We start from the raw sequence: 11,093 nt of genomic DNA on the forward strand, positions 1-11,093 counted from the left end.
ATATTGGGGCTCTTTCATTGGGTCCATAGATATTTATTATGGTTTTATCTTCTTGTTCAATTGATTCTTTAGTCACTATATAATGTCCTTCCTTGTCTCACATGGTGGTTTTTGTCTTAAAGTCAATTTGATCAGAAATTAATATTGCCACTCCTGCTCTTTTATGGTTGCCATTTGCTTGATATATCTTTTTCCAACCTTTGATTTTTAGTCTATTTTTGTCTGTGTCTAAGGTGTGTCTCTTATAGACAGCATATTAATGGGTTATATTCTTATCTAGTCTTCAACTCTCCTTCTCTGGAGTGGTGCATTCAATCCATTAACATTCAGTTTAATTATCGACAAGTATAAATTGGTTGCTGTCATTTTGTTATGTGTTTTTTCATAATGTTCCTGGTTTTTTTGTTCCATATAATTTTCTGTGCTGAGGTCATTATTTTATGAATCATGTTATTATTTCCTTTGTTGCCATTCTTTTAGTATTTGCTAAATATTTGTGCTTGTCCTCTTTTTATTGTGATGTGAAGGTTTATCATTTTCCCTTGAGGTTACCCTGTGATTTATAATTTTCTCCCTAAGTTTAGAACAGTCCATTCTATCATGCAACTCTCTTGACTTCCTCACCATTTAGCAGGTCTGTAACTACACTATTTTTCCCTCTTTTTGGTTTGTAGTTGTCCTCATTTGCCAATTGATGTCTCTGGTTCCCTGTTTACAATCTTCTAAGCTTATTTTACTTTGGATACGTCCATACCTCTCTTGGTTTCTGGTTTATGTCATCTTGTGTATTAATGATCAGTTGTTGTTTGCTATTTTTGGATTTCTGTTCAAAGGACTCATTTTAGTATCTCTTGTAAGGTTAGTCTGGTTTTAACACATTCTCTTAATTTCTGCTTATCTGGAAATCTCCTAATTCCACCAACATATTTGAGGGACAATTTGGCTGGATATATAATTCTTGGATAGAAATTATTATCTTTCAAGGTTTTATATATACCATCTCACTTGCATGGTTTCTGCTGAAAATCAGAACTTACTTTTATTGGTTTTCCTTTGGAAGTAAGTTTTCATTTTTCCCTGTGCTGCTTTCAGGATTCTTTCTTTGTTTTTGGTTTTGATGAGTTTGATGTGATATGTCTAGGTGATTTTCTTTTGGGGTCTATCCTGTTGGGGGTTCACTGGACTTCTTGAATGGATATATTCTCATCTTTTATCATATCAGAGAAGTTCTCTTTCAACAAATCTTGGACAATTTTCTCAGTGGTTTCCTTTTTCTCTTCCTGTTCTGGAATTCCAATTGCATGTAGGTTATTCCTTTTGATGATATCCCAAATGAACCTTAGGCTTTCTTCATTTGTTTTGATCTTTTTTCTTATTGATCCCTTTCCAAAGAAGTATTCAGGTATTTTTCTTCAATCTCATACATTCTGTCTTCCATTGATTCAACCCTTCTCCTTTGCCCTTTCAATATGTTATCTATTTCTGACATTTTAGTATTAATCTTCTGGATTTCTGTCTGTAGATTTTGTATCATTTCAAATTTTTCATTTATTTGTCATTTTTTTCCTATATTATCTTCACAGATTGTTCTAGGGTTTTGTCTGTGTTTCCTTAATTATGTCAGTGTTTTCCTTGACCTGTCTCTCAATCTGTTGACGATAACTAACTATAATTCTTTACAATCCCTTATTAGGGGGTTCCAATGTTGACTTTTCCTCAGGGATGTGTTCTGGGTCTATATCCTGCTCCCTTGTTGCTATTGCTTTCTCTTGCTTCTTTGTGTAGACTGTGATGCTCTGTTGTTTATGAGACATTGTGACATTGTTGTATTTAGATTGCTGTGAACTGTTTGTGAAGAGCAGCTAAGGGTGAGTCAGGCTCTTCTTGGTGGTCATTTATCATTGGCCAGTTGGTGGAGAAGGAAGTGGTGGCTCTACTCAGTAGGTGAAGCTGCAGGAAGTGTGGGTGTAGTTGTGTGATATGGACATGGCTGCTGTCTCCCACTCAGTTAGACAAAAACAACAATTGAATAACTATCAAAAAAGTAAAAGCAAGTGGACCTAAAACACACTGTGTAGACACACAGGAACAAAAACCAAAAAACAAAACAAAACAAAAACCTGCAATACATGGGGAGAGGGTAGGTAGTAAGAGAAAAAAGGTAGAATAGGAGAATAATGAAGAAAAATATGGGAAAAATGCAAAAAGAAAAAGAAGGAATGGGGTTAACCATGAGAAAGAAAAAAATGGGAACCAGGAGCAGGGAAGAGAGAAAAACGTGAAAACTAGAACCTGGGAAGGGAAGAATAAAGAATAATAATAAAAGGACAATAATAATAATAATAATTTTAAAACCCACAAAAACAAACAAACTGAAAAAAAAAAAAGGAAATAAAAATCTAGGCTGAGCTGGGCAGGGCAGGGCACCCAGTCTCCATCAGAGCACACAGACTGGCATAGAATTCCTGCCATCTCAGAAGATGGGTGGGAGTGAGGGATAGCTACACCTCTGTTCACCAAGACAGTGTTGTGTATAAGAGTAACAAGGGAACTATCACACCTTTCCAGTAGTTGGCATTCAGAATGTCTTTGTGGTTCCCAGCAATTGGACCCTATTCTTAAGTCCCTGGAATCTGGGAGAACACTGTTGCTTTAAATATACAAAATGGCTGAACTGCTTGTAAACATTCAAAATGACTGTGCCCTCTGGACAGGCAAAAGTTCACAGCTCAGCCCATCTTTCTCTTCACTGCTTACCCTTCACCAGCCACCAGTGCAGTCCTCCATGCAGCACCTGGCTAGTAGGGGTTGATTTTCAGGTTAATTCTTTGGTCCTAACAAAACTCAGCACTATCCAAGCCTGTGCCATCAGACAGGTTCGTCTGTCTCTTTTTTTTTTTTTTTTTTTTTTTTTTTTGGTGTTTTCATGCAAATTCTTCTACTGGTTGGAGTTAACTCCATTTCTATATCCCTCCTTTCAAACTCAGGGCTCAAGGATTATCTTCTATATCTGTGTTAATTGGTTCTCCTTTCCTTTGTTGAAGAGGGTCTGTGCAGTCTGTCTGCCTATTCCACCATCTTACCAGAACTCCTAATTTACATCTTTTTTTTTTTTTTAATTTTAAGAACTTGTTTTACATTCAATGCAACATGTACATTTAGTTTCATTCCCCACTCACCGTGTCCAACCCTAACTCAGTCTCCTTCCTTCCCTACCCTGCGACCCTCCCCTTTTGCCCCTCATATTTATACACTCCTATTTGTCTTGCATTTCCTCAGTTTGAATGTTGGTCCTCTGGTGTCCCATGGTCTATTGCTCTAAGGGCTGTATTACCATAGAGTATGTGGGTGCGTCATCCTGGGTTGAGTGGTCTGCATGTACATCTTGTTAACTATTGGGCTAAGAGCCCACCCTTGGGGGTGAGTTTTATTCCAGATGCAGAATGTAATCCAGGGCCAAGTATTGGGAGTCTCACCAGATTTCATCTGACCAGTAATTCTGGTCATCATTGAGTTTTTGGATTTTGTTTCACGTTTTCCCTCCCACTCTATCCAGGATCTCCAGATTTGATCCTTTCCTAAGTGGTTGGCATTGGTAGCTGGGCACCATCTAGTTCTTCTGGTCTTGAAAGCCATCATGTCCTAGGGTTGATTGCTTCTAAATGCCTTTTTTTTTTTTTTTTTGCATTCTTCTTAATTTGCATCTTTTTTAATGGCTAATGATCACAAGTATTTTTTCATGTGTTTGTTGGCTGCCTGAATATCTTCTTTGGTGTAGTGTCTGTTCATATCCTCTACCCATTTTTTAAATTGGATTGTTTTTTAGATTTTTGATGATGTAATAAAGTGTAGTAGTTTTCTGTAAATTTTAGAGATAAGTCCCTTGTCAAATATGTTTTTGCCAAATATTTTTCCCAATCTGTAGGTTCTCTTTATTTTTTGGGGGAAGTCTTTTGATGCATATAAGAATTTAATTTTTAGAAGGACCCAGTTATTTAGTTTATCTTCTGATATTTGTGCATTTTTGGTTTTGTGTGATAGCATACTTAGGCAATAAATTAGGGCACTTAATTTTGCCATATTTTTTCTTTGACGATCTTTATAGTTTTAGGCTTTACATTTAGGTCTTTGGTCCATTTTGAGTTAGGTTTTGTGTATGATGTGAGGGATGGATGTTGTTTAATTTTTGTAGAGGTGGATGTATCCAGTTATGCCAGCACCATTTATTAAAGAGATATTTTTTCTTCAATCTCATCTTCCCTATTTAATGAGTTTCTGCCCTTTGTTAAAGATCAGCTATCCACAGATGGATGGAGGTATTTCTGAATTCTCAGTTCTGTTCCACTCATCTATGTATCTGTCATTGTACCAGTACCAGGATGTTTTGACTACTGTGGCTATATAGTATGTTTTGAGATTGAGGAGTGCAAGATCTCCACCATTGTTCTTCTTTAGTAGTGCTTTACTTATCCGAGGTCTTCTTCCTTCTATGTAAAATAAACCATGTGTTTTTTAATTGGATTTTTCTGTTTGTTGATAGTAGATAGAAATAAAATTGACATTTGTACATTGATCTGAAATCTAATAATTTGTAGATTATTTTGAGTTTTCTACATAGATGATCTTATTATCTATGATTTGGCTTCTTCCTTTCCAGTTCTTTCACATTTTATTTGTTTTTCTCAACTTGCCATGGCAATAAATCTCCAAACAATGTTAACACAAGCCATTAAAGAAGCATCCTTAGCTGGTTTTTAAAGAAAATGTTTAAAATATTTCCCATCCAATATCATGTCTACTATAGGTTTTCATAGATACTCTTAGGAGTTTTCTTTCTTTTCTAGTTTGTAAAGAGTTTATTTTCATAATGAAAAAAATGCTCACTTTTTAAATTGTTTTCTGTATCTGTTGAGAGTTTAATACATATTTTCTCCTTTAACATAGTAAATTATATGCATTAATTTTTAAATGTTGAATAAAACTTGCAGTTCTAAATGCAAAATGGTCAAGACGTATTGCTTTGCTTTGCGTATTTTTAGATTGTCTACTAATGTTTTGTTTGGATTTTCTGCATTTATATTCTTGTGTAAGATTGTTGTGTGTCTTTGCTTTCACATACTGTCCTTTTCTGAGTTTTGGTAACACTTTTATATTCACCTCATAAAATGAGTTGTGGGGTGGTCCTTTTGGTTGTTGTTCTTCTTTGAGTGAGTTTACGAAAGGTTCCAACCTTCTATTGCTTGAATATTTGCTAGCACTCATCAGGTAATACCCTTAGTTTGAACTTTTCAGTGTGAAAATGTTTAGTTACTGATGGAGTTCCTTTTTTATAGAGGCATTTAGGTTTTCTCTTTTTTTAAGGTTAGAGGAAGTACAGCAGAATATTTCTTTGAAGTGAGGATGGTGAGACTACATCTTGCTTACTTTGGACATGCCATCAGGAAAGACCAATCACTAGACAATGTAATCATGTTTGGTGAAGTAGAGGGTCAATGAAAACGAGGGAGATTGGCCATGAGATGGTTTGACATGGTGGTCACAACAATGGGCTCAAATATACCAAAGATTTTGAGGATGAGCCAGGACTGGGCAATGTTTTGTTCTGCTATACATAAGGTTGCCATGAGCTGGAGTCAATTCCACAACAACTAACAGCAATAGGTTTTCTCTTTTTGCTTCAGACAACTATGATAACTTGTATTCTTCTGAGAATATATGTTCTTCACCTAAGTTTTCAAATACATCAGTTAAATTTACTCCAAAATCTGTAGAAAAGTTCAACACTTTAACACCAAAAAGACAAACAACCCATCTCATAAATGGGCAAAAGACTTGAACAGACACTTCAACAAAGACGATATACTGGTGGCCAACAAACACATGAGAAATTGCTCGTGATTATTAGTCATTAGAGAGATGCAAATCAAAACAACGATGAGATATCATCTCACCCCAGTAATAATAGCAAAATTCAACAGGACAGAAAATGACAAATGCTGGTGAGATTGCAGAGAGGTTGGAACTCTTGTGAACTGCTGGTGGGATTGTAAAATGGTACAACCATTGTGGCATACGGTATGGCATTTTCTTAAAAAACTGAAAGTAGAAATACCATTTGACCCAGCAATTACATTGCTAGAAATATACTCTAAAGAGGTGAGAGACAGTGCACAGACATATGCATACCTATGTTCATCACAGCACAATTCACTATAGCAAAGAGATGGAAAAAACCTAAATGCCCATCAATGGATGAGTGCATAACCAAATTATGGTACATGCACACAATGGAAAACTATGCTACATTAAGAACAATGCAGGATATGAGAATAATCTTACAACATGGATGAGCCTGGAGGACATTATGCTGAGTGAAATAAGTCAATTGCAGAAGGACAAGTACTGCATGAGCCCATTACTGTAAAAAGAAAAGAAGGGTTTGCTTGGAAAAGGAACTCACTTTGTAGGTTGCCAGGGTGGGGAAGGAAGGAGAGGGATTCATTTTGGGCTAGTTGGGGTCCACACACTGATATGGGTAAGGGGAGGAATGAATAGAAAGAGTTGGTGACCACCATCACAACATTAGGAAAAGAGAGGACACCAAATTTTGCACATAGGAGATAGATGACAGATGCTAATACCAACCAGTGTGCCCACAACACTGCATTACCACTAACACCAAACACTAGGCTACAGATAAACACATAAACAACTGAGAGGATCAGATGGGAGTCAGTGAACAGGAGTATACTCTAGACCAAGGATAGATTCAGCAGAGGCTAATCTTGCAAGATACCAGTGATTCAAAATGCCTGTAATCCTTACAGAAACAACAAGACATACAAAGAGTAATCCCTCAGAGACACTAGACACCGTGGAAAAGAGATCCAATGGATCTACCCATCTCAGGACCATAGTACTGGAGACACCAGACTCAATTGGCACAACAAAATACATAAAAGCTTTGTTCCTCATCTTACATTGGTGAATAGTGACTGGGGTCTTAAAAGATTTCAAGTGGCCATCACTATCTAAGATGCAGCTAATGGCCTCCTTTCATCAGAAGTGAAGAAGAGTGCAAAAAAAGGGGGGTGGGGGGCATTTGGAAGCAATCAGCCCTAGGACACGATGGCCCTCGAGACCAGAAGAACTAGATGGTACCTGGCTACCAATGCCAATCACTCAGGAAAGGATCAAATCTGGAAATCCTGGATAGAGTGGGAGGAAAAATGTGGAACAAAATCCAAAAACTCAATAATGACCAGAATTACTGGTCAGATGGAATCTGGTGAGACCCCCAATACTATGGTCCTGGGATACATTCTGGGCCTGGAATAAAGCTCACTCCCAAGGGCTGGCTCTCAGCCCAATAGTAAACAAGAAGTACATGCAGAACACTCAACCCAGGGGGAAGCATCCACGTACTCTATGGAAATGCATTCCTTAAAGCAATCTACCACGGGATACCAGATGGGCAACATTCACATGAAGGAAATGCAGGGCAAACAGGAGTGCATAACAATGAGGGGCATGGGGGGTAGGGAGGGAAGGAGATTGGGTTGGGGTTCATCATGGTAAATGGGGAGTGAAAGTAAATGTACACGTAACATTGAATGTAAAACAACCTCTTAAAATAATTTTTTTTTTTAAAAAAATTTGCTCATAGCATTCCTTATTAGTTGTTAAATCTCTGTTGCCTCTGTAGTTATCTTTTATTTTCACTCCTAATATTATTTTATTGGTGCTTTTTTTGTTTGTTTTTTCCTTTATTCCTTAGTAATTTTATTATCTTGTTAAAGAAACAATTTTTAATATTGTTGATACTCTCCAGTATAGCTTTAGCTTCTATTTCATGAGTTATGTTTTTATTATCATCTCTTCATTATTTTATGTTATTGGGTTTTTAAAATCATTTTAAATATAAGATTTAGGGTTATATATTTCCTAACCATCACTTTCACTGCATTCATTAATTTTGATATGTAACATTTTAATTACTGTTTAGTTCTAAGTATCATCTGATTTCTATTTTAGTTTCTTCTTTGATCCATGAGCTAAATAGAGATATATTTTTTAATTTTCAAAATTTTTTATCATCTTTATAATTATTGATTTCTGACCTAATTGTCTTGTGTTTATGTTGGCTGTATACCAGTTTGTTTGTTTTAATTTATTAAGATTTTGCATTAAGTCTGGTTTATTTTTATGAATATTCCTTATATGCTTAAAAAGAGTATTATTCTGTAGATTTAAGGAGCAGTGTTATATACATGTCTATGCAACTAAGGTTTTTGGTTATGTTGTCCATATACTCCGTATCATTACTGGTTCATGACTGCTTGATCTATCAATTATGACAAAATCTTCCACTATAATGGAAGGTTTACCAATTTCTCCTCATAGTTGTATCAAATTTTACTTTATTTAAATGTTATGACACAACCTTATTAGGAGTGTAGAAATTATGATTGTTGTATCTTCCTGGTAAATCAAAACTTTCATATATATATATATATATATATATGTATATGTATATGTATATGTGTGTGTGTCTGGTAGCACAGTGCCTAACGCAACATCTACCTGCTAACCAGAAGGGTGGTGGTTCAAACTCACCAGCCACTCCATGGAAGCAAGACTGGGCAATCTACTGCTTTAAGGATTTCCTGCCTCAGAAACCCAATGGGGGTCGCTATGAGTCAGAATTGACTCAATGGCAGTGGGTTTGCTTTTGTAGTTATATGTATAGATATTCATTTATGCATATTTCATTTACATACATATATATAATCCTCTTATCCCTAGTATGATTCTTGCCTTAAATTCTATTTTGTCTGATATTAACACAGGTACAGAAACTTTCTGTTGGCTTTTATATTTTTTCCTACATTTTTATTTTCTAATTGCTTGTGTCTTTATGTTACATTGTGTCCCTTGTATATAGCATATTTAAAATGGAATAATGTATGTTTTATCCAGCCTGATAATTTGTCTTAAATGGGCGATTTTGGTCTATTTACATTTATCATGGTTACTCACATGTTTGGATTTATTTTACCATCTTATTTTGTAATTTGTTTTTTCTTGCTCTAAGTTTTTTTTACTCATCCTTTTTCTTTTCTTTTGGATTAATAGATATTTTCTCCCACCTCTTTTAATTTTCCCCTCCATTAGATTGGAAGTTAACTATTTTATTTTTATTCTTTTAGTCATTTCCTCAAAGTTTTTAATATGCTTATATTTCTTAACAAGGAGCTCTGTTGGCATAGTGCCTAAGGCATTTACAAAATAGAATTTTAATTAGTAGCTTTATCATTGTGTCAAATCATTTAAAGATTTTAGAATATTTAATCTTCAATCATTTCCATCCCTTATTTATATGGTACCATTTTTGAGAGTGTTAGTTCATTCTTGTTTCTGTAACTTTCCAAGTTAGACATTGTCGTTCTTGTTTTACATACTGTTTACTTTTTGAATGTTTTTACCACTTCCTTCTGCCTTTCAGGTCTTTCTTCTGGAATCATTATTTTTCTTTCAAAATTATTGTTGTTGCTGTTAGGTGTTGTAGAGTTGGTTACGACTCATAGAGACCCTATGTACAACAGAACAAAACACTGCCTGGCCCTGTGCCATCCTCACAATTATTGCCCTGTTTGAGGCCAGTGTTGTAGCCACAGTGCAAATCTTGTTGGAGGTCTTCCTTTTTTTCCCCACTGGTTTCTACTTTACCAATCATGATGTCCTTCTCCAGGCACTATTCCTTCCTGATAACATGACCAAAATACAAGGGCTGAAGTCTCCCCATCCTTGCATCTAATGAGTATTGTGGCTATACATCTTCCAAGAAAGATTTGTCTGGCAGTTTATGGTATATTCAATATTCTTCACCTACACCTCGTTTCAAAGGTATCCATTATTCTTTAGTCTTCCTTATTCAAAGGATAGCCTTTGAAAATTTCCATACTGAGGATCTATTGGTAGTAAAGTCTTAGTTTTTTTTTTTTTTTTTTTTCTTTTGTCTTACACGTCTAGAACTTTAATCGGCTTCCTTGGATCAGGACAGAGGGGTTCTGTGCAGAGAAAACTTGTCAGTGTAAATTGTTAGTTTCTCCCCTCGTGCTGTTGAGTCCATTCTGACTCATAGTGATTCTATGTTGTTGTTATGTGCCCTCGAGTCGACCTGACTCATAGAGACCCCTCCTTGGGTTTCTGAGGCCTTATCACTACAGAAGTAGATTGCTCAACTTCCTTCCGAGGAATGGCTGGTGGGTTTGAACTGCTAGCCTTCTGGTGCATTAGGCACCAGTGCCTAAGTGCCTTAGGCACTATGCTACCAGAGCTCCCAGTGATCCTATAGGACATAGCAAAACTGCCCCATAAAATTTTCTAGGCTGAAATCTTTATGACATCAAATATCCAGGTTTTCTTCCCACAGAGTCACTGGTGGATTCAAACTGCCAACCTCTTGGTAAGCGGATGAGTGCTTAACCACTGCCCCTTTATCACTGCTAGGAGATGACTACTGGCAAAAGTAACTTATTGTTCCTACGGTAGTGATAAAGTTCTCTAAAGAAAAATACTTTTACAAGTTGTCCACAGCTCTCTAGGACAGGGTTTATCAACTTCAACACTACTGATGGTATGAGACAATTACTTCTTTTTTGTGGGGCCTGTCTTGTGCATTGTAGACCTATATTAGTCAATGCCTGCAGCTTCCTCCCCACATATGATAAACTGCCATCAAGTCAATTCCAACTCATAGCAACCTCTATTGGGTTTCCAAGGCTTTAAATCTTAACAGAAGCAGACTGCCTCATCTTTCTTCCATGGAGTGACTGATGGGACTGCACCACTGACCTTTTTGTTAGCAGCCAAATCCCTTAATCATACACCACCAGAGCTTGTTAAAACAACTCAGAAACTGCCAGATATTCAGCTGGGAAGCAAAATCATCCCTGGTTGAGAACCACTGCTTCACGGTTACATTAGGGAGGTAGTCCAGGAGATACTCTTTGTGTTAGACTGGGTTCTCTAGAGAAACAAAACCAGTAAAGCTTATATATATATATATATATATATATAGAGAGAGAGAG

This window comes from Orycteropus afer, unplaced genomic scaffold (genome assembly GCF_000298275.1).
Source record: "Orycteropus afer afer isolate SDZICR_OR568_19922 unplaced genomic scaffold, OryAfe1.0 scaffold00482, whole genome shotgun sequence".
Taxonomy (NCBI): Eukaryota; Metazoa; Chordata; class Mammalia; order Tubulidentata; family Orycteropodidae; genus Orycteropus; species Orycteropus afer.